This window comes from Ochlerotatus camptorhynchus, unplaced genomic scaffold (genome assembly GCF_037179485.1).
Source record: "Ochlerotatus camptorhynchus isolate MF236.1 unplaced genomic scaffold, CSIRO-AGI_Acam_v1.1 ptg000085l, whole genome shotgun sequence".
Classification (NCBI taxonomy): Eukaryota; Metazoa; Arthropoda; class Insecta; order Diptera; family Culicidae; genus Ochlerotatus; species Ochlerotatus camptorhynchus.
In genome coordinates, this window is record NW_027040575.1 from 4,534,365 (window position 1) to 4,559,805 (window position 25,441).

The 25,441-nt window shown below is 37.9% G+C and overlaps 1 protein-coding gene across 24 annotated transcripts in view; it reads left to right on the top strand.

Annotated features, from left to right (window-relative positions):
* The window catches only part of LOC135698378 (protein muscleblind-like), an 847,806-nt gene that overhangs the window by 459,628 nt on the left and 362,737 nt on the right, over positions 1-25,441 (top strand). The gene's annotated exons all lie outside the window — the stretch shown is intronic.

Here is a 25,441-nt window from a genome sequence, read left to right on the forward strand (position 1 = left end):
GTGAAAATTGCATATAGAAAGTAGATAGCGAGCTAGGACAACTTTTAAGGAAGGTACAAATCGGTTTTTTCAACTCTCTTTACCAAACTCCCCCTTTGGAGAGGGATGGTGAGGGGGGTCCCCCCTCGCCACTACTGGCAAAAAGAGATGAACGCCGACCCGCTCAAGTACCAACTGTGTGTTTGAAACAGTTCTACCGATTTTTACCGCACTTCAGTTGTTATTTGAAGGAAGGCATCCAGTCGTAGGTTTGGAAATTGCAGCTATTGTTTACCCCTACCACGATATGTGCTCCTGTCATCGTCGACTTGACGATCTCGAGGGGACACGGGTGGGGTAGGTGCTACTACTGTACCTTCAAATTTTTATCTTCATTCGATAGGCCGAAGTGAATTCATTGGCGTTTCAATGCGTTAGGCCGAGTTTGGAATCCGTAGGCCGAGTTTGGCGTCAAGAAGCAGTGTTAGACTTTTGATAATTTCTCAACGATTGGTTGCTCTTCATCAAATCTTACTGTACATACGGAAAGGGTAAATAAATTTGGAAGCCATCAGTAATAACAACATTCCGTTTGATACTAAACTGCGCTAGATTAAGAAAGACAAAGTGCGGGTTGAGCTTAATAGCCCGGAAATGGGGTAATTAACCCTATGAGAAAGTACAAAAAAATTAAAAAACAAAATCAATTTTTTGAAAAAAAAAAGTTAGTAGGGGGTCTAAAGGATTTTGAGAAAACAGAGTTTAAATTGGGGTGGTTTTTCGACTTTGGGGGTTTTATTTTTGAAAAATTCGAGTGATAAAATGAAAATACAATTAGCATCGGCCTTATTTGTAAAGGCTCAGATGCGGTAGCTTTGCGGAGCCATCAATAGGCATTAACAATTTTTCTTTTAGCTAATGTTAGTAAAATGCGGTCGAATACTAGCAATTATTTAAGTGGTTGGAATGTGACTAAGGAAAAGGTACATGGAGCAATATTCAAATTTAGAAATAACTATAGAGCATTTCCAGCCCAAAACGCAAACCGGTTGGTCATGAGTGTTTCCGATTTGAATGAAACATTTCTCACGTGTTCGCTGCTACTAATGGTTGCATTTTTCATTTAAATATGATTTTTTCCTCCAGAGTAACTTTTGAAAAGGGCGTATAAAAAAATGGATTATTTTTTTTTCAAAAAATCATAACTTGAAAACTATTGATCTGATCAAAATGGCATATGAGAAAAAGTTTTAGGTAGTTAAATTATCTTTGCGGAAAAAAATACACTGAAAGAAAAACTTAGTAAATTAGTATCTAAAAAACGTAAAACGATGATTATCTCAAAACACCCCCCCCTTCGATCTTTATAATTTTTTTTTTCAAGAAAACTGAAAAAATGCCCTAATATTTGGTGAAGATTGTATACTGGTAACTTTCTTTAAAAAAAATTTATAATTTTTGAAATTTTTGTTGGTTTTTACAAGTTGGTGAAATTGCATATTTTTTAGTAAAATAGTAATTTATTTGGATTCTACGCATAATTTTCAAAAACATTGCACATAGAAACTTTTTTTCTAAATCCAGCCGTTCTCAAGTTAGTGCAATTAAAAAAAATAATTATAATAATTTTCTACATTTTGGGCCATTTTCAAATGTTAGTCGTGATGTCCAGCAACGAGATGTTTTTCCATGAATATATATTAAAAAACAGACAATTCATTCTCAAATATGGTAGCTGTCAGACTTACCCGTTTCTATTTAGACGCAGCGGAAAAGAAACAAGTTTATAAGTAAATACTCTCAAATATACCCAAATAATCAACAAACCCACTCATGTGCCTTTTTTCTGTCCTCTATTAGTTGTATACCTGGATAGAATTGTGTATGTCATAACAGAGGCTCAAAACATAAACAGGTAAACAAATATGTTATTAAACCTGTAATTGAGATAAATTCTCTAGGTACTTCTCTGACGTATACCATATTGTGCCTTAAGAGCTCATCCCGCGATATCACAACTACATAAAAAGGCACCCCGTGGAGGCTTCTTACACTCACACTTAAAAAAGTTTGCTATAATCAATTGTACCTAATGAAGATAGGTATAATGTCAACATTGTAATTATTCTGCTACATATATATATATATATTGGGACGATCTTCACCTGTTCCATTCAGTTCATCTCTCTTAGCGTTTCAAGTTAAAAAGCAAGTAGTTTTTTACGATGGATAACAATTTCAAGTGTTGTAAACCTCCACCTAAATCAATTTCAAAGCATGACACAGTAGCAGTTCAGTTGTTTATCTCAAAATTATTAGAATTTTTAAAGTTGCAAATAACAGTCCAAAAGTGTATTTTTATGTCAGATGGAGCAGCATCACAATACAAAAACATAAAAATTTTTGCTAGCATTTGTGGATTTAAAGATAAGCATAATGTAGAAATTGAATGGCATTTTTTTGCAACTTCACACGGCAAAGGTCATTGTTATGTGATTGGCGGTACCCTTAAGAGAATGGCAACCAGAGCAAGTTTAGCTAAGCAACACGAGCACCCTATAACGAACCATTAACAACTGTACGACTGGGCAAATAGTCGTAAAGAAGATCTTCAAACAAAAATGTCATTTTGTTATGTTTTTACGGAAGAATACAAAAAGGCTGACACGGAATTTGATCCAATTTTTAAGAAAGTGAAACCAATTCCTGGAACTCGAAAATATCATTGCTATATTCCAGTTTCAAACAACCAAATTTCAGTAAAAATATTCTCTAATTCAAACGATACACCCAAATTATTCAATGTATTCAAATAATATGAGTTGTAAAATAAAATAATAAATATATACTGTTTTTTATCTCAACAAATCTTTCATTTGACCATATCAACGTGCTTCTCTTCCGCTGCCTCTAGATAGAAACGGGTAAGTCTGACAGCTACCATATCTGAGAATGAATTGTTTGTTTTTTAATATACAATCAAGAAATAAAATCTCGTTGCTGGACATCTCGACAAACATTTGAAAATGGCCAATAATGTTGAAAATTGTTATAATTATATTTTTTTTAATTTGCATTAACTTGAGAACGGCTGGACTAAGGAAAAAAATTTCTATACGCAAAGTTATCGAAAATTATGCGTAGAATCCAAATAAATTGTTATTTTTCAAAAAAATATGCATTTTCATCAACTTGTAAAAATCAACAAAAATTTAAAAAATTATAGATTTCTTTTTAAGGAAGTTACCAGCATACACTTTTCACGAAATTCAAGGGTATTCCATCAATTTTCTTGAAAAAATTTTTTATAAAGATCGAAGGGGGGGTGTTTTGAGATAATCATCGTTTTACGTTTTTAAATACTAATTTACGAAGTTTTTTCTTTCAGTGTATTTTTTCCGCAAAAATAATTTAACTACCTAAAACTTCTTCTCATATGCCGTTTTGATCAGATCAATAGTTTTCAAGTTATGATTTTTTGAATAAAAAATAATCCATTTTTTTATACGCCCTTTTCAAAAGTTACTCTGGAGGAAAAAATGATATTTAAATGAAAAATGCAACCATTAGTAGCAGCGAACACGTGAGCAATGTTTCATTCAAATCAGAAGGGGTCGAGACAAAATTGACATTTTTTTTAACGATTTGAGCTAGAAATGCTCTAATAGTTACCCGTTGACTATATGTTTTAGTATTACTTCTGCGTGAAGTCAACGATTTACATAGTTGAAGATGCTAATTTCAAATAACAGACTGTAGTGGTAATTTTTTTATACGATAGATGGAGTAGATGAAAGCATAGAGTTGATAGTTCCGTTAGAGTACGGCAGCACCTACCCCACCCGTGTCCCCTCGAGATCGTCAAGTCGACGATGACAGGAGCACATATCGTGGTAGGGGTAAACAATAGTTGCAATTTCCAAACCTACGACTGAATGCCTTCCTTCAAATAACAATTAATTAATTAATTTATCTTTATTAGGGAGGCTTTCAGCCTTGGGCTGTTCAAATAACAACTGACGTGCGGTAAAAAATCGGTAGAACTGTTTCAAACACACCGTTGGTATTTGAGCGGTCGGTTTTCATCTCTTTTTGTCAGTGGTGGCGGGGGGGGGGGGACACCCCTCACCATCCCTCTCCAAAGGGGGAGTTTGGTAAAGAGAGATAAAAAAACCGATTTGTACCTTCCTTAAAAGTTGTCCTAGCTCGCTAATCTAATATATATATGCAATTTTCACACTGCCGTACTCTAACGGAACTATTAACTCTATGCTTTCATCTACTCCATCTATCGTATAAAGAAATTACCACTACAGTCTGTTATTTGAAATAAGCATCTTCAACTTTATAGTTACCCGTTAATTCTTTTTTAGGGATCGGCATCCTTCTGGGAATTAATTTAATTTTCATTTGAGATCCTCCAGCGCTCATTTTGAGTATCTTTGAAATCCCTCTTGAATTTTTTTAGTTAATTTATCTTCATCGGACTAATATTGTCTTTTTCAGATTGCCTGACTTCACATCCTGCTCAAACAGGCGTAAGAGATTCGTATCTTTTCCTAATGCAACGCCAAGAAAATAATCAGTTTGAGCTGAATAAGTTATTTTAGCTGAAGAAGCATAAAAAAGCTCTTATTCAGCATTCAATGTTTGTTGGGATCACAATAATTCAAATCAAAATACACAATACATACAACATATTACAAATTAAATTAAAAACGTTAAATCACAAGTCCTATTCATTGAAATCAAAATCATCCTGTGCAATAAAGTTGCCAAGAAGCCTGTGCTAGAAGTTTGTACTAATCTGATGCAGGTCTGCGTTAATAGTTGCAGACAATTTATCGCCTTTGCAAGTTTAAAAAAGTTTCAGCGGGACACTGAATTCGGATCACCGAATACGGTAACATTTTACCGGGCTTTTCAACAGCTGAAAAAGTAGGTAACATTTCAAATGACCATTACACGTCAAAGCTCAATGAAATTGACCAATTTTATGTTTTGTCATTGAATGCGATTAACACTCCAAATACGGTGGGTAAAATACTTTACGTCGACTACAAAGCCTCCGAAAAACGTGTAACAGTAAGTTTGCAATGACATAACATAGCCATTTCTTGATGAATTTCAAAAATTGTGGAACCTTTAGAATTCTTAGACTCTATAGATTAATAGCAGAAAGATTGACAATAGGGTCGCCTGCTTTTTTCAAAAGTGAAAAGAGTCGTTACACCTTTTTTAAAAGGTGTGTTTATGGGTTCTGCAAGTGGCTTCAGATCCATAATTCAGATTAATGGGCACAAATGATTATAATTAGCCAAAATACAGTGATGATTCCTATATATGGAACCTGGAGACAACGGAACGCTCCTTAAAAGATCCGGAACATCCGTAAAAGTGGTATATGCATAAACCTGATCCTAGAACTCCGCAGTTTTTTCGAAAACATTAGGAACTGTGATATAAGAAAGAATTGGGGTTTATTACATTCATGTTTCATGAGTTGATGGGTCCAGGTGTGGGAGCTGCCTGCCTGGCGTCAGTAGCATTGGTGCTCAGCACGGAAACTAAGATCTACGAAAAACAAATCATGAAAAAAACACGTAACTGATCCTATAGTTCAACGGTTTTTTCGAAACCATTTGACACTGTGATATAATAAAGAATTTGGGATCACGACATTAACATGCACCCGATTGTCCATGAAACCGTCTTTTGGAAGATCCGTAACAGTGATGCATCGATGATACTGATTCTAGAATTTCACGGTTTTTACAAAAACACTTCGAACTGTGAAGCTTTCGAAAAAATCACGGTTTTTTCACAGTTTCATGTATGAAACTCTTTCAAGGATCTTCCGGATCTTCCGAATGACGGTACAATGGCCATACAGGTTCATGTTTATGTCACGACTTTTAATTCATTCTTATAACACAGTTCCTAATATTTTCTGAAATAAACTGAGGAGCTCTGAGATCAATTGCATGGATTTATCACTTTTCAGGATGTTCCAGATCTTCCAGATGACGGTCTCATGCCCATCCAGTTTTATGTTTACATCACTACCAAGTTTTTTTTTCCTATATCACAGTTCCAAGAGATTAAAAAAAAACTGATGAGCTCTAGAATCAGTTTCATGGATGAACCAATTTAAAGGATCTTTCGGATCTTCCGGAGGATGGTCTCATGGTCATCCGGGACCATGTTTATTTCACGACCTTACATTATTTCTTATATCACAGTTACGGATGTTCCGAATCTTCCAGAGGATCGTTCCGTTATCTTCAGGATCCATACACAGGGACCATGACTGTATTCTGGCTAATTAAAGGGTGATACGGTCAAAATTTGGTCAAGGGAAAACGCGTGTAAATCGGTGAAATCGTTTATTTAAAAAATCAAATTAAATTTCTTTTTCAAGTTCAATTAGTATAAAATTCAGGAAAAATATTCAGTTAGGCTTCCGCTTTTCCAAATCCGAATTGCCGGGCCTTACGCTTGACCCCTGCCATCAGATTTTGTACAGCCACCTTGTCCACCTTCTTCGCCGCAGAAAGCCAGTTTGCCTTGAACTGCTGCTCGCCCTTAGCAGTTTTTTTGGTCTTCTTCCGCTTGACAATAGCCCAGTATTTCTCAATTGGGCGGAGCTCTGGCGTGTTGGGAGGGTTCTTGTCCTTGGGAACCACCTGCACGTTGTTGGCGGCGTACCACTCCATGGCCTTTTTACCGTAATGGCAAGATGCCAAATCCGGCCAAAACAGTACGGAACAACCGTGTTTCTTCAGGAAAGGCAGCAGACGTTTATTCAAACACTCTTTCACGTAAATTTCTTGGTTGACAGTCCCGGAAGCTATGAAAATGCTGCTTTTCAAGCCACAGGTACAGATGGCTTGCCAAACCAGATATTTCTTTGCGAACTTTGACAGTTTCATGTGCTTGAAAACATCTGCTACCTTTCCCCTTCCTTTTGCCGTATAAAACTCTTGTCCCGGAAGCTGCTTGTAGTCGGCTTTGACGTAGGTTTCGTCGTCCATTACCACGCAGTCAAACTTCGTCAGCATCGTCGTGTACAGCCTCCGGGATCGCGCTTTGGCCGTCGTATTTTGTTTATCATCGCGATTTGGAGTCACTACCTTCTTGTAAGTCGATAGTCCGGCTCGTTTTTTGGCTCGATGCACGGTTGTAGACGATACACCCAGCTTATTTGCGGCATCTCGGAGAGAGAGGTTAGGGTTTCGCTTGAAACTACCGGCAACTCTCTTTGTCGTCTCAGCGGCTTCCGGTTTTCGATTTCCCCCCGATCCAGACTTCCTGGCTGTCGACAAACGTTCCCCAAACACTTTAATTACATTTGTAACGGTTGATTTGGCAACTTTTAGCGATTTTGCCAACTTTGCGTGCGAGTAGCTCGGATTTTCGCGATGCGCGAGCAAAATTTTGATACGCTGCTCTTCTTGCTTGGACGGCATTTTGACAACTGAAGAGTGAATTCCAAAATCAAAATAGGAGCAACATTCTACACACACACACCTTCAAAATGAGGGGTGTTCAGGTTTTTTAAATGCAAAATTGAAAGAAATACGTCAAGTTGATATTGACCAAATTTTGACCGTATCACCCTTTATGATCATTTGTGCCCATTAATCTAATGGGGGTTTATAGGTCCTTAAAAAAACGTGTAACGACTCTTTTTGCTTCTGAATAAAGTAGAAGACCCTCTTTTTAATCTACGGACCCTAGGAATTCTAGAAATACCACAATTTTTGAAATTCATCAAGAAATGACTAAGTTATGCCATTGCAAACTTGCCGTTACACGTTTTTTGGAGGCATCGTATTCGGAGCGTCGATATAAGCTCGGAATAGATTTTCAAACATTTGAATTTTTCACTGATTTTAAAACTATTACCGAACAGTTCCGTAGATAAAAAATTACCACTCAGTGGAGACCTGGATTATTGTGTTTGTGTGTAGTTGAACTCTTTGAAGCACGGTAACATAAACTGTATTATAACAAAAAAAGCCGTATTTCACAGTACGGGGTCCAAGATGAAGGAATTTTCAAAGAACCAACTCAGGTGCGTAGATTTCAAACCTACTAGCACTTTTGCTGCATACACTGTATACAGTGATCCAGAATGGTAGTTTGGTAGGAAAGCTGTCCAAGATCTTTTTAGTACTGAGGCGTTTGGTGTCTTTGGATAAGTTTCTGTGCTAAAAGTGTCACTACGTGTTAAACGTGGTTGAAAACATAAGGGTGGTCCTCAAATTATATAATGTTCGAAAATTAACTTTTAGAAATAAGAGATATCTGTTCTTCGGCATAGTTGTAGCTGAGTTAATATCAAGCACATTTGATGAAAATTCTTTTTTCTATCTCTTGACGTTCTCATATTATGCAATTTTTCAGAAATAAATTAGGGTGTACTTGTAAATTATTGTTTTTAAACTCTTAATCATTTTAAAACGTGTTATAATGTACATTTTGGTCCAGTAAAGTATATAGATACGTTTTAAAGGTAATGCGATATTAACAATCTTCTTTATGAAATACGCCCTTATCAAATATTGATAACTGAGTATGGAACAAATACACACAAATTTTCAAGTTCGCATGTGAAAGGGCACAACTTGTTACACACATATCGGATCAATTTGACTTTATTATTTGTTTTAAATATAATTGAGCATCTTTTTTTTAATAATTACTTTATTTGTACAGGCTTAATTTAATAAACTTTACAGAGCCAAGTTATCATTTTTGCTATACATTATAACTGTCTTATATTCAAAATTAAAGGAACTGGACAGAATTTTAATTGAGTATCAAGGTGGTTCAAAAAATCAATTTTGCTACACATGATGCTGATTGAGTGAGATCAATTAAAAATCAAATAATCATTCATCCAAAATTTGAGCTCATTTGGATGCCAACTCGTACTACACTGGCCCTTTTAAGGAACGGTACACAAATTTCGTAACGCAAATAATCCGGATTTTGAACCTCCTCTGTAAAAATAAAGTAACGCTTGACAAGACCCCCTCCCTTAAAATTACGTAACGCTGACTTTCTTTCCCCCCTTCGTTTCAAAATTGAATAAAATTCACAAATAACTGTTTTGTTTTCGGTAACAATAAAAATTTTAAAGCAAAAGAAAATCAATCGCTGCAGACTCAAATGGTCTTCGATAGTAGTTACTGGAAAAGTACCAGAATCATCCACATCTGTTGTAAACTGTAGTTCTGTATCATAATCTTCGTCGGTCCAAACCGGATCAGTGTTTTCCATCCCTAGCATCCCCTTTCCTCGCTTTGCAACTGCCTTTTAGGTGTACTAACGTTTTCCAAGGACTCCAGTTTTGTAAAGCTTCTGGTGTTCCTTGATTATGACTTGTGATGCGAAATGAATGGAACAAATTTTGGTTTTCAAAAATATCTGCTGAGATGGACAATAAGTATCTTACGAAAGTTCCTTATATACGGAAGATGCGACACCGATCGACAGATCGTCCAAACATCAGCCAATGTGAATTTGAAATTCCTCGCTTCCAGTTCCGGGTCCTTTGATTTGAGTTGTTGATCAAGATGAGACCCATAATGATCGTGGGGAAGTATCAAACCTGCTATCTCCTGGGAAAGATGATCCATCCGACGTTCAACGCGGTTAAATACACTATGTCCTGGAGCGTTTGTAGCAATGAATATTGCTTCAAGGTTAAATTGCACGAAGTGATGAATCGCCATATCATTAACCCTTTAGTAACGAGGGTTCTCGTTTGGTCTTCCGTCCACCGTAATTATGGTTATAATCATGATTGTTTCTTGATCCCGTATAATTTCATCAAATTCAGGCAGCTCGCACACTCTACTGAAAGCGAGCTATGAGAAAATGCAGTTGAAGAACTGTGTTTACTGAACGAACTACAACATATGTTGGACCACTGCATCCAACAGCTTTGATCGTGGTAAAGGGGCGACCCCGGCGTAGTGGTTAACATCCATACCTCTCACGCCAAAGTCACGAGTTCAAATCTCACCCTCGGACAAGTCACGAATAACCAAAGAGTGTTAAAGTGACGGATGGAATAAGCTTATGCTTTGCAGCCGCGACAAAATCATGATCCGGAAGGTGTACGCGATACTCGACGTGCATTAAAATCGGTATCTGCTTATTGGCAGCTGTAATGCCCATTATGACACGAACTTTATCGTCTTGGATCAGGAAACATACCTCATTCTGCCCCAACATCGAAGCCAGCTGCTCAAGTACCTTCACTGGTACTGTATTTACATGGAATTTTCCTTCTGTACTGGTTGCTCGATGAGGAATCAAACGTAGGTACGTACCCGACCGGCTAAAGAATCCTCTGTGGTTCAGTGCTTCAGTCAGTTCATAGAGGGTTTTAACGCTTCGGTATCGCTCGTCCTGGCGCTTCTCCTCAGCAGTTGATCCATGCATTGCAATGTCATAATAGTATAATCTGCTAGCTGTTCTTATCTGAAATTTTTCCTGCTAGGGTAGACGTACCAGTTATGGCTATACGTTCCCATTATGGTGTGTTCCAATTATGGCCTATGGAATTCCATAGGCCATAATTGGAACATACCATAATGGGAACGTATAGCCATAACTGGTACGTCTACCCTACAACTTTTTGATTCAATGTCAGGATAATTGGCAGGACCTGATTTGGAATTGATTGAGTGCGTTGGAGCAAAATTGATGTTTCGAGCTAAAAAACTATTTTTTTTTCAGATACACCTAAATAAATTCTGATTTTTTTTTCACTAAAGTCAGATCGTTAAGATAGACAAAATATTTCTTCAACAAAGTTGCTTCGGGATACCGAATACATGAATTGTATGTACGTGTTTCTGATACGGATCTATTTGAGGATTAAAAAGTATCTTATCTACTGGTGTTCCTCCAATGTGCAGTGTCAGCCACGCATCGGTGTTCCACCATAGTTCGTCTTTTGTGTTTCGTTACAGTTTTGTCATCAATCGTTCGTTCGCTTTGTTCGACATCCTGAGCACTTGCCCAACCATCATCGCATCACAGCCCACGTTTGATCGTCGAATTCAACAAAACAATATAGAGAGAAAATCTAAAATACACCTAGTGTTCATTGTCCTTAACTCCACGTCCACCTGTTTACCCAATTGTTACTCCTAACCTCAAGCTAGTCACGATTAATCGGCCCTAGCTCCACAAGCGTTAGTTTTAAGAAAACCTTGTTTAATGAAAATTAAACTTCAGCTCCGTGAAGCTAATGCGAATGAGTCTGGACAAATAAACAAAGTCTCTTGAAATTAACTTAGGTAAAGGTAATTTTTGAATATCAAATAATTCTAAGACGAAAAGCGGCGCCAGTGGGGTAGTGGAAAGCATTACTGTCTCTCACTCCAATGAGCGTGGGTTCAATCCCAGTCGGCGTCGTCGAGATTATCTGAAAGATAAAATCTCTGATCACGCCTTCCTTCGCAAGGAAAGCAGAGCCGTTTATCCCCGGTCCATGAGTTGATGGGTCGATAGGTAGGGTTCAGGGGTGGTAGCTGTCTCCCTGGAGTCGGTAGCATTGCTACTCAGTATGCAAAACAAGATCGATGGAAAACAAATCATTAAAATAACAGACAGCAAACGTCTAAATATTAAAGCAAAAGTTCTAGGACTTCGTTCCTGCTAAATTCTTATGTTGGACCACTGTGCACTGCCTGACTAACAATCTGCCTGTGATCATTTTTTTCTGGTCTAAAAGTTGTTAGTGGTACTTTTAAGGCTGGAGATCAAATTGAAACCCAAATTTTCTGCTATGTAGTAACTAATTGTATTACTCCAGTTAATCTCGTTTTGTATAGATTAACAACGGTTAATAACACAGCATACATTTAGAGCATAATTTTAGACTGTTGAATCATACGGACAACTTATCCGGCTTTCAAGTGAATAAATTTGATTGCTGATTTGGTATTAATAAATCATAATATTTAACTGGATACGGGTTGATCATAAATGGTAAGCATCCATGTTTCTCATGCTGAAAGAATTTAGTTGAAATCTCACCCGGACAAGTAACCTAACATTTGTTGAACAAAACAATCAAACAATAATCGTTAGTTCAACGTCAAATTACATGAAATTTAATTTATAACCAGACTTTATCAGCAAAACTTGAAGTTGAGATGCTGTTATGTTAATTACTCTTGATTGCATAATGAAAGCTTAATATGATATCAGACTAATTACGCAACAATTGAAATCAAAATGAGTTTTCATTATGATAGAAACAGCAAACTTTAATATCAATATGCCTTCATTTTGTTAACGAACTTATCAAGGATGAACAAATCGGATGAAGTCTGAATGAAAAATAATGGAAACGCATAGCCTTTCCTATTTCACATGCCCCAGTTTTAACTCCATAAATTTCCATTACATAACGCTGTAGAATAATGAACTAATTCATCACCCCCAAAGCACCATCAGCTCCATGCTACTACAAAACTAACCATGCGTCTCCATCAAAACGCACTCGAACCAGTCGCAACCAGCTGCCAAACAAAGGGCATCATTACACACTGCTAATCTCTCAATATGCGCTGATAAATGTTTGTTCTGGCATTAAATAATTTATGAAATCTCATAAAACAACAACGCGGTTCCATAGCAGTGCTGTGTGAACCACTTCAACCTGTCATCACACTCGCAGGATTGACGCGATGCTCGCACGAAGCCCCAAATCGTTGTCGGTGGGTTGGTTGGTTAAATTCTGCGTTTCTCCAAACAAGCCAGGGTGGAGTCGTAAATTCCTGGAGCCCTAGCCGCACGTCATTTCGGGTGCGCGTATTATTTGCTCTTTTCAATTCTCCACATTTTTACATGACACCGTTTGGCGCTTTTTACTGCCTTCGTCGTCGAAGCCGTAGTCGTTGTGGTGCTGGTGTATGACAATTTTGTAACAAACAGTTGCCGCGGTTGTTTGGAAATGGAACCAAATTTTATCGACATGGAAGACACTGGAAGAGTGTAATTTTCTGCGCAAGATTCAATCCGTCTGTGACAAACAAAGTCATGAATCTTGAAGGTCCTCCGGTAGCCACGAGCGCTTCCCGAGCATAGCTGGAGAACAATTTGAAATCAAAATTTGCTGCTTTGATGAAACTTTTGTTGATTACTCCAGTTGATCTCATTGTGTATGGATCAGTGCTGATAAAAAGCATTTCTTCTACACTCAACTTAGCTGAAAATGAAGACAACCTTAACAGACAGATCAACTACCTGCATGAATTTGAATTTTGACATAACAGCATTCTCTTGATCTAAGCAACCTCTGAGTATCGACAACAACATTTGTGTTTCTTCATTCGTGGCTGGATGTTCATTATCGCCTCTATTATTGTCATTTTCATTTTACACAAATGTAGCACTGAAGAACGTGTTGTGCTGGTTTTTACACACATATCGATGGAAAATTATTGCCTAATGCTAAATTGATGGTAATTTTGTCCGAACTGAATTTTATTATTTTGCTTTTGAGGATCAATTCTGATTTTGACAATTTGGATAATCAAGCACTGGTGAGTATCAACAAAAACGTATTCGTTGATGTATATAGAACTCATTTGTTCATTTCACTCGTACGTAACAGCGAAGATTTTCAAAAGAAACGCAATTCATCTACACTGGGTTGAAGCGCTACTCTTTGCGTGTGATGATGCGTGTGATGATGATGTGAGTTTATGATTTTAGTAGCTCTAAATTCTTTGGTGAGCAACTATGTTGTGTAGCGTTCCAGCGTTTTGCACAACAACACCGCTCAACAACTACTCATCAAAACGTTTTGAGCTACACAAATCAGAAACTCTTGATCAATTATTATAGGAAATTTACCGCACTTTCCAATTCTTCAATAATATTTAGCGGTTACTTTTCACTGTGTTTAGTTACTGTAGAAAACCCGTTGTAACGTCACGTAGAATGTGTCGTTAGCATCACGCTGAAAGACTTGAGTTTTAATCTCACCCGGACAAGTCTCGAATGACCTAAAGTGTGTTAAACGAAACAAACAAACAATATCGCTAGTTCAACGCAGGTAAAATTTAATTCAATTTCCAATAAGTCGTTAACAGCAAAACTTGAAGTTTCATTTAAAAACTCTTGACTGCATCATGAAAGCTTAATACGATATCAGATTTATTTACTAACAATTAAAACCAAAGTGAATTTTGATAATGATAGGAACTGCGATTTGCTTTCATTTTGTAACCGACTTTGCTCGGGTTAGGCTCCACATTTAAGATACGCGATCTGTCGACGTCCTTGGTTCGATTGAGCGATACCAAAGAATGCTATATAAAAATTTATTTATTATCTCGAAGCGCCATAACCATGGGAATGTCCAACTGTCAACGACGACGACGACAACGACGGCGAGAAGCGAAGACAAGAAATCAATTCTGAAGAAAAATTGTTTCTCTGGTGGAAGTCAGCCGGTAATACTTTATTGTATCGAAGGGCTGGCGCTGTGCTTCCCGCCGAGGCATCCTTGTGCAGTGTGGAGCCCTCAGGCCCATAAAGAGGGCTAAAATAGTAGATTAATAAATTTTATTGTTATTTGAGGAAATAAAGTTTTAATTTTATTCTCTTGACTCAGAAATGCGGTGCGGCCACCGTAGCGTGGAAGAAACTTATGCCAAGACTAGGCTGTAATAGATAAAGGATGTAAAACTTCTCAGCACAGTAGGAATACAACATGACACGGTAGAGTAGTAAACGAGGTCAGGTAGTAAGCTTTTTTTACAGCTCTTACTAGTGAACGAGCAGCACTGTACTATTTGATCGATCAAAAGCCTCCGGGGGAAAAACTTTCTTAATCAAAAACAACGTAGAAACTTATCGACCAAACCAAATGCTCCGGCAGCGACCAAACGGTTGAGGTGAAGTTTGCCTTTTGCTCTAGTTAACGGATTTTTACCTTCGGGATTAATTTGTTTACTTCCAGTTGACAGTGTAGTTAGTACAATGGAAAGCTAAGCAAATCTCCATCGGAAATCGGTCGAACATGACTCTTTGATCCACTTTTGGTTCAAATGTCGACTCCCGATAGCGATCGCTGTTATATCAAAGCACTTCCATTCACATTTATGAGCAACGAAAATGGCACTAATACACCACAATATTAGCTCCATTGAGCTAGCTGATTTCCTGGGAAATTTGTCTGGCAACTTTCTTTGTCTCCGACTGCTTCTATGTACCTAGTCCTGCCCCAGCTGGCGCCAGGCTGCTGAAATGTGAATTAGACGGAAGTACACTACATTGGTTAGCCGACGGCGAAACACTTTTTCTACGCCGTCTTTTATCCTTTTCCTTCCATTGAAAATAATTCGCTTCACACAGCTGCCACCCTTGTCGAATAATAATGATGGGGTCGGTCGACAGCGTCGTCGGCTAGACGAAAATAATTACAGGCCTCATGTTGTTAGTTGGAAATTTATGTACTCGTCGGTAGTTTTCCCTCATCGCATCAATTTTACCACCCATCACCGCGAACCGATTGGCCATTTTGAACCGATACTATAACGGCACTGCTGCACTGAAGATTTCTATCACTTTCGCATGGAAAATTCATTGTCTAATTACGAAACATCCTGTGCATCGAAGTCACGAAAGTACTCGTCAACAAGCGAGATTTAATTGTTTTAATAACATTGTCAGGAAGACATTAAATCCTCATCAACCTCACCGTCTGTATACAAGCGACTTATGCACACTGCTTCCAGATATCGGGAAGAGCTCCATCTACTGTACATTGTACACTCCAACACTAAGAATCAAACTTACTGGTCACTTAAGTTTCTCGATTCTCACATTCTGCTGGATCGAATTTCGTGTATCGCCAGGTAATTTCCCGCAACGGAAACCATGGGTGTCAACTTCGTCGACATCATACGCCTCTGCAAAGATGCTGAGCTAACAAAACAAACATCAGCAAATTTCAGCGAATAACGACGGAGACGACGGCGACGATGATGACTTGAAGAGCACAAGCACTTGAGGATTCCATGCGGTAGAAGCATATCTATAGGACGCGTGCAGCCCGGAATGCACCCGGGACAGTCGGCTATACCCGCTCCTATCCGCAAACCGTCAACACTCACCGCGCCTCCGCTGATTTCCTGTAGATATGTGGAATGCGTGTATGATTCAAGACTTTCCAAGAAACACTAAACTGTCAACAATTCAGAATGTTGCATTTTGCGAAAAGCTACATTGCTGTCTAGTTGGAACGTCTCGGTCGTGTATCGTATTGCATTTTGAGCAAGTGCGCTGCGGAGGGATGGATTGGAATCGTGGATGGCGTTTGCTAGCTCTGCTTTGGAAAAGTGAAACGGTGGGAAATAAACGGTTAAGATTGCAATCTGGGATGTGTGTTTCTAATTGATTCGGGACTCGGTGAAACTGTTTTGATTACGAATAAGGATTTATTTGATTTCCTCCTACAAACTTGGCATCTACTTGAATTGCGCGGATATCTATGAAAAGATTCATAAGAATGATCGCTTAACCTGATTTGATCATTCAAATTGACAGTTAAATTTATGTTTTATATAACTACTCAAACTTCTTAACTAAATTCAAAGCATACTCCACACTTCAAGTGATGAGTAATTTGTTATGAATTATTTTAAATATCTGTTTTAAAGGTTCATAGCTATTCAGGAATGTCTATGATTTTTTTTTTTTCGGTTTAGGGTTGTTTTTGGGATTTTAAAGCAATTTAATCATCTAGTTGGAAAGTTTTCAAAACTCAGTTTTGGAGTTTTAAAACAAATGACCCAATACACACAAACTGTCTTTACAAACGTCAAAATGGCAATTTTAAGGTAATTTTTAACGTTTTTCATTCATTGTCGTTTTATAGCCGTTTTGATTATTGAATACCATTTTCTTAGGCAATTTTGGTGATTATTGGCTCTTCCAACAAGTAGTTTGAGCTGTAGAACAGGGCAAACAGCATTGCAAATCAAAATCATGACTGATTCAAACATGAATTATTCCTGGAATTAAACAGACATTTTGACAAACTTTATAACTGTTTTGGTGGTTTAAAGCCATTTTTGGTGCTTCTTAGGCCATTTAAGACATTTTAGCGCCATTTTGATGATTCAAAGGCATTTTGTCGTTTCGAGGCTATTTATTGTTTGAGAGGTTTAAAAATTAAAATTAATAAACTTAATTGATTTCTGATGAATTACCCCCAAGCTCCTCCCATTTTCCAATCCTCCGATAATGTACCCCTTTAACCTCGGGAAGCCGCGAGTATTCGGTACAACTCCTACTAGACATAGAATTAAGTGAATTTTGTTACAAACAAAGAACAATGAATTATCGGCTCCGTTAAGCTAACGTGATTGAGTTGTAAGGCTACGAACTAGTTAAAAAATTCTGATAAATGCGTACATTTTGGTGTATAAATGTGTTCAGAAGATGTTCATAATTATATCTTTCGCTTATTTTAAAATATCCACTTTAAGTTTTTTTAAGGTTCAACTGTACTTCATTAATCTAACTTTTTTATTCCAATAAACAGAGAGTAAGATTTGTTGACAATGTTATTTTTTTTTTCGTAATGCGTTTATTTTTCCAGGCACATTTGGAGCCGATATTCAGTGTTTGGATTACAAACTTACTTAAAACTAACGTTAGTAAAGCGGGGGCCGATCAGTCGTGGCTATCTCTAGGTTAGGGGTAACAAATTGTAACAATTGGATGTCAGGGAAGGGATTGAGAACACTGGGTTTGGAGTGCAATGTGCTCCTGATCTCGAACTAAGCGACATACTGATGAAAAAGATAAACATGGGGGTACACCGATGAGGAGCTAACAACTCGGGAGAACACAAGATGACACTAACTACTAAATCCTCAGGTCGATCCGCTTTAAAAAAAAAACATATCTCTAACGGGTTGTTTTCCTCGGGCCCTGAGGGATGCGGATAACTTGGATCTAACAACACAATGGAGGGTGCATGACCAAAGTACGTGGTCGATATCGTGATAGCCACTACCACAAGCGCACAAATTGCTGCCTGTGAGCCCGATTCGAAAGAAATGCGAGTCTAACGAGCAGTGATTGGACATGAGCCTCGACATGACACGTATAAAGTCACGGCTCAAGTTCAATCCTTTGAACCACGGCATGTTCGACCCCTGTGGTAGAATAGAATGTAGCTAGATCACTCTCATTCCATTTTTGTTGCCATTGCCATTGCGTAAATTGATGAGGACTTGCTGAAATTCCGCAAGGGCGATTTGTCGATCAAAAATATCGCCCTTAGTTAGCGAGTCCACTTTTTCGTTACCCGGAATAGAACAATGAGATGGGACTCAGTTTAGATCGTATTTCAGGCAGAAAATGCGAGGAGTGCTTCATCGGCCTCATTGGCATGGTTTCTGCAGTTTTTAGGAGGCGCTATGAAATTCGTTGAAAACTCCAAATCCAGAACTTTTTTTTTGTTACTGACATGGTGGTACTTGTTTGCAAAAATTAAGGGAACAACCATCGTCCGATGGTGATCTGGTATTCCACGGATTTCTCGCAACATGGTCAGATCAAAATTTACAGAGGAACTATAAAAGTCTTGGAGGCAAACACGAGAGGAATTGAATGAAGAAGGGCCAATCTCCAGCGTCATGTACTTGTAATAGAGACTCATGAATCTTGTTTGAGGATATTTGTCGAGCGGTTTCTCAAAGTGTTCTATAACCAATGGGTTCATAACTTCACAACGGATTAGAAACCAGAAGGACAGTTACGCGAAACGATCTGTCAGTGGGAAAACACCCGCGAGTACTTCGAGGCTCATCGTATGCGTTGAGAGCAGCTTGTGTGTTTTTGCCGCGGATTGAAAGCAGAAGCTACCGTACTCTAGAACCGACAAAATGGTTGTTTGGTACAACCTGATAAGATTTTCCGGATGTGCTCCCCACCAAGCTCCGGTAATTGCACGAAGAAAATTGATTCTTTGGTGGCATATTTGTTTCACATACGCAATATGTTTTCCCTCCGTGCTTTTGGAATCGAACCAGGCAGGAAAGATATACTTGAGTGATTGTTATACCCTTTAGTTGAAGCTGTAGCTGTGCAGGATGATGCTTCATAGAAAAAAACAACCAACTCAGTTTTTTCCGGAGAGAATTCGATGCCTACACAGCTAAAAAAAGTAGTGTAAATTTCCGTTACTATGATGCACATAAATGGAGCGTCATATCATACAAGTTTAGATTATAGATCGTGTAAATTAATGAGACATGTCATGCAATATTCCATATATTGTATGCAACTGTCCACTTTTGTTTGCAATATTTCTTGCAAGCTGCTAGTTTACGTGAAAAGGAAGTTTACATGTATGAATGTTTGCATGCATGGATGTTAACATCGCCAGTATGATTCAGAATTTTTTGGTGTGTAGCTTCATAGCCCAAGTAGACAAATTGTCTAAGGTATCTTGCAATGGTCCTCGCAGGTCCGTGTCCTTATGTTGACAATGTTGTAAACATATAATTTCAAGCAACTTTGCTGAAGACATCACTACCATGACTTCAGTAAATCGAGATAGTTGAGGTAGTTTGACAGTTACATTTTAAAAACATTTTTTTGAAGTTTTATACATTTTAATCATGTTTCATATTTTTGGCATGTTCTGCAAAGTTTTATAAAATGAAAAAATATACAACTTAGCCAAAGACACCATGTTTGCAAATCTTTGATTGTAAAGGAAATATTGATTTTTCAACATCAAATAGCCCTGTTTCAAAACGTTCTAACTAAGTTAGCTGCAAATAGCTGCACTTGCAACAAGTTTCATGTTAAAGCATGAAAAACGAAATTTATTCGATGTGGAGATCATTACTATCCGTAAGTATCCTGGAAGCTGAGGTGAGTTTTAGTATACATAGAATTAAGATTTTATATGGCACTATTTGGGTAAAAATAATATGCTTCTTACTATTTATTTTAGGGGTATTTTAGGCTTCTGGGGATTTCCAGCCAATTTTAAATCAAAATATTTTTTTTTAATTTCAATATACTTCTGAGATATTTTGAGGAATTACACTCTATTTTATGTTGATTTTGAATTATTTATGACATTTTGCGGTCACTTACACATTTTTTGTTTAGAAAATCCACTCAGAAAATCATGTATTTCTTTCAAATTTCATGTGATATACATTTTTTGAGAACACTAAAAATAATAGCATTCATCTGAAAAAGATTTCATTGATCATTATCGATCGAGGAAAAATGAAATAATTATTCCTTTGAACGATTGATCAAAATATAGTACTAAAAACATGCATTTCAGGCAAAATTTATAACACTTCGTGTATCTCAATTGTTCCAAAATGTAATTCTTTTGTGCCATCGGAATCATTTCATAAAATTCTACGTTCTACAACTTTGCTGAAAACAGCAAACTTCTATCTAGTGAAATAAAATATAAAATTTCACCTAAAAGAGGGATACCCCTCACCATCCCTCTCAAACTAGGGAGTTTGGTAAAGAGAGATGATCAATCCGATTCGTACCTTCCTCAAAGTTCTCCTTGCTTGCTTTCTACTCTCTATATACAATTTTCACACTGCCGTACTCTAACGGAACTATCAACTCTATACCTTCATCTCCTCATCTATCGTATAAAAATGACCACTTTAGCCTGTTATTTGAAATTAGCAGCTTCAACTGTGCAAATCGTTAACTTCACGCAGAAGTAATACAAAAAAAATAGTTAAAGTATCGTCATTTATTTATTTGGATGGAGACGCTAAGCTTGAGTAGAACCAACAAATTCATCAAATAAACGTTTGGAGCCTTTGCCGTTAAATTTGGAGAACTTAGAAATTTTTAAAGACAAGCTCAGAGGATCACCAAGAGAAGTTCAGAAGATTTGTGACGGTAGGTTTGATCAATTTTGATAGTTTTTCTGAATCTATGTCCAGATGAGCTCTTAGTAAATAAGTAATAAATATGTGACCAAATGCGGAGGACTGGTAACCAAAATATTTGGCCAGGTTGGAATAAACCATCTGAACTTAAATCAAATTACATTTAACTCTTTGCTGATTCTCAAATTTCTTGTTGGATGCTGTGCTTCTACCATCAGCTTTGTCAGTAAGACTAAAAAAATGCAAATTTTTTAAATGGTTACACCCAGAAAGATTCTATTTCCCCAGGACCCGTAGATCAATCTCAAAGTCCTCTGAAGTTTTCCTAATATTGCTGCCAAAATATTCTACAAAAGTGCAAGAAGTTGTCTGGAACTATCAACCTCCAATTGCACTAAACCTTTCTTGGGAGACCCTCAGACCTGCTATGGAAAACCATCAGACCACCATCTGCCTTTAAAGTCATTTGATCCCGTCAGAGCTCCTGAAGTGTCTCAACGTGTCAACATCGGAAATTTTCTGAGCTACCCAGCATCAAAATTGTATTTTCTAGCCTTAGTTGAAAGATACAGCAATACAACTTATCTTGCCTAGTTCGTTTATTCCGAAGGCTCAATCGCATTAGCTTTAAGGAGCCGATAATTAATTGTTCATTGTTTTAAACAAAATTCACTATGTCTAGTAGGAGTTGGCGGCTTATCCGAGGTTAGAGGGGTACATTGTCGAAGGATGGGATCAGGAGAGGAGCTTGGAGGTGAGGTTTCGTTGTCTCATCAGAGCATTGTCCCATGAACGGTAGTGCGGTTCTAGATTCGTCTGGAGTAGCAACGTGAAAGTATTTAAACTATTTTAGTATTTGACTTCGTTGCTCGTTGAAAAATCAATAAAAATACTTGATTGCATTGATTGCTTGAAGCATTCTCATTGATTTTTCAACGAACAACGATTTTAACGTAAATTTATGATATCAGGGGGACGTGTCAGAAGGCTTCCAAATAATATACCGAATAAAAATATGCATGCATTCGAATATTAATTTGCAATACAAACTGTCTACAAGGGGACCACAAAGATAGATACGAATAATTGTGGAGGTAAGCCATATTATTGGCAATTTAACACATTTCAGGTCATTCGTGACTTGTCGATCATCATTCTCATTCATCCCCATCAATGAAACTATATAAAACAAAACACACCGGCATTCATGCAATGCCATCAATAGCAGCACTTAGCCACAAGGACTTTCACATTAGCGAAGATCAATTCATCCATTCAACTGAGGCAGTTTCCGAGCGTAATTGCTCACCACCGCCGCTAGGAAAACTAATTGGAAAAGTTCCCGTCTAGAGTGGGGCCTCTTAACTCCTAAAGCATAGAGAAATAGAGAAAGGAACTATAGCTACAACTTTTCCTAGACCCTTTTCAAAGTATTATTCAGAGATCGAATAGGAAGGGCCAACGGAGGGCTCGGACCGGAGCAAAAATGCGACCGATGCATCCTGTCATATAATTTTCGTTCCGTCACTTGCCGTATTTACTCGGCACGTGATCGGAATCTAGTCGAGCTAACTTTCCTTCGCACCGAACGTGGTGGATGAGAAAAATATCTAAGGACATGACCGGGAGCAGACAGTGAGTGCAGCGCAGAAGCAATCTAGAAGAAAAGAAAAGTCGTTGATAAAGTCACGTGTTCTTACTGGAGTTTTTTTTGCTCTCCTTCGCTGCGCTGTTGTCTTCTTTTTAGCAGCTCTCGTGTTGGAAGAATTTTTAAAATTGGATGGCTTTGACAAGTTACTGAATGAGTTTTCACCGGAGCTGCCACTGGGTAGTTAGGACACGAGGTACGAGGGGGAGGGGGCGTATAGAAAAGTTGTTCTTTGCCAGGAGGGTACTTATTCTCTTGGTGGCACGTTGCGTAAAGGTGTAAAGCCACTTGCTTGCTGTAGAGCTGCACACACCTGCTTGGAGAATTTGAGAGGAAAATGTGGTAATATAGTTTACCATGTAGTTCATGGCGATAAATTGAGTTAGTTCCAGCATGCCAGGTGGAGCGAACGATTTTTGGCTGAAGAGTTGGATTGGCTATAGAATTTAGTTTTCGAACGAGTTGTAGTTTGGAAAAATGTCAGGTGATAAGCGAAACAGGTCGGCAAGCGTAGATTGTTTTTTCACACACTTCACAAAATTCAACAATATTTACATAAATGTGTGTACGACTTTAACTCATTTAAATTCAGCCGACTACCGCAACCTGTCATAAACTGCACAGTACTTATGTTTCCATTTTACATCGTAAATTTACCATGAAATTACTTAATGAAATCCAAGGAACTCCCAACACGCCGGCAGCGGTACTGCCAGTGCGGCTTTGCGCTTGCTAAAGAAGTGATTACCGCCATGAAATGCAAATTTTCACACCCCAAATCGTTCAAATGTTTACGCTTCCTTACGACCGTGAAGGGTCCTCGCTGGTGATCCACCTTCCACCACCTTTTTGCGACTCTGGTTCAACCACACGCAATCTGCGAACCCACGTATTTGCTACGGTTCACCAGACCACGTTTTTCCCTGACCATTGATTTTTTTGTTTGAATTGTTTCCAAATACTTCAACAACACCGCACATTCCTGCAATCGAAGCTTCCCCTCCAAATATGTTACTGCTGTATACATCATCGGTCATCTGACACCATTCCAGACGGAGTCTATAAACTTTAATTCATCATTTCTGTCCACTCACACCAGCGTCCTACACTGTAATGGCAATGGTCAACGAATGCGAATGTGAAATGAAAATTAACACACAACTCGTGCAGCAGTAGCAGTGTTGGTACCGGAAAAATCCTCTACACACTACTCGTAATCGGAGGAAAAGCTGCTATTTGTAGGTACGGGGCAGGGCGGAAAATAATCTCGTAAAAGTTTTATTTCCACTTCCGCGCACTGGCATCCATCATATGACCTCGGAAAAGCTTTCCATCAGCTGTTTCGTTTTCAGAGAGGGCAGCTACCTACCGAACCGACCTGTAGTCAGATGCGACTACCGGTGACCCGACGACGCTCCGCACGGCAAATTATTTATTGCCTGAATTTAATTTATTTATGCGTTTATTCCCGAGCATGAACCGACAAAGTGATTTGTTTTGTAATAAAAAATAAAAGTTTTCTCTTCTTGTTTTGCTATTACTGCGTACGTTGTTATGTAATTGTTGGCAGAGCGTGTTCCGTTTTCAAAACCAGCGAACAGTCAGTCAGAAAGTTTTTTTTTCTGTCATTGGGTTTCGGGTGCTTGCACGCAGTGTAACTTTTTTTTACAGATGTTACTATTGCTTTGCACAATTTGTTTTTATTGTCCTACGTAGAAGTTGGAGAGTTTGGTGTAGTTTAATGTGCAACGTCATGTTAAGGTATTATTGACTTTATATATTGTACAACCTTCTGTCTCTTGAAATGTCAACGTTATTCCTGGATTGCCTTCGATTTCTGGCACTTCATCGCTTATTTCTTTGATCTATAATTCAGAAATATTTTAATATAAAACATTTCACATTTCTTCAGACCATTCTCTAGCTAATAAATTATCACACTTAAGCTTGATGTTAGATAGCATTTCTAACCAACTCTAAAATTCAAAGTGATTTATAAGAAAATCGAACTATTAATTACTGACTAGCGATTGTAATCCAATGAAGTCGTTTATATGCAACTTTAAAATAATATTCATGTTTTTCCAAAGTAACGGGTGCTAACTAAAAATGAGAATAGCTTCAACTCTCTCATATCACAAATGTCCACAAAAAAGAGACAGCGTATGAAAATCAATGATCTCTCTCTCTCCACAGAACTATAAAAACTTGTATGTTGTTTTTACATGCTTATTTGTGTTCAAAATGGCATCAATACAAGAAACATTTCGTGGGCGCATTGTACAGTTCTTCAAAAAGCACGTGGCATCGTGGGAAATTTTTTTCGTTGGATCATTTTAAATCTGAGAAAGTACCAATTTCTACTGTTTATCATATTCTGGCATCATTGACCACAGTTCAGAAGAGGGGTAGCGGAAAACCAGCCATAATAATAAATAGAAATGGACTTCTATTGCTACACAGTTCAACTACAAAGATTCTATAAGTCAGCATCAGGACGCCATGAAAAAGTTCAAGAACACGCAACCTCACATCTGTAAAATGATTAATTGTTTTCTTTATTATAGAGACTTTCAGCCGTTGGCTGGTGTGTCTTTAACAGACCTGCTTCAGAATACAAATTTCGAACGTGAAAAACCAACGCCGTTGGATGACAAGAAATTACTCAGGAAAATCGTAGCTTCATTTGATTTAGATCACCTTTCTTTTCTCAAACCTTGACAATTATTGAGTGATCACCTAATTGCCTCGACATGTCCTGTCCCAGTCTGCTATGATGTGGTTTATGATATCAATATAATGATAATCAGATCACACATTACTGGACTGTATGTAACCACAATCGGGAAATTGTGATCCGAAATATTCA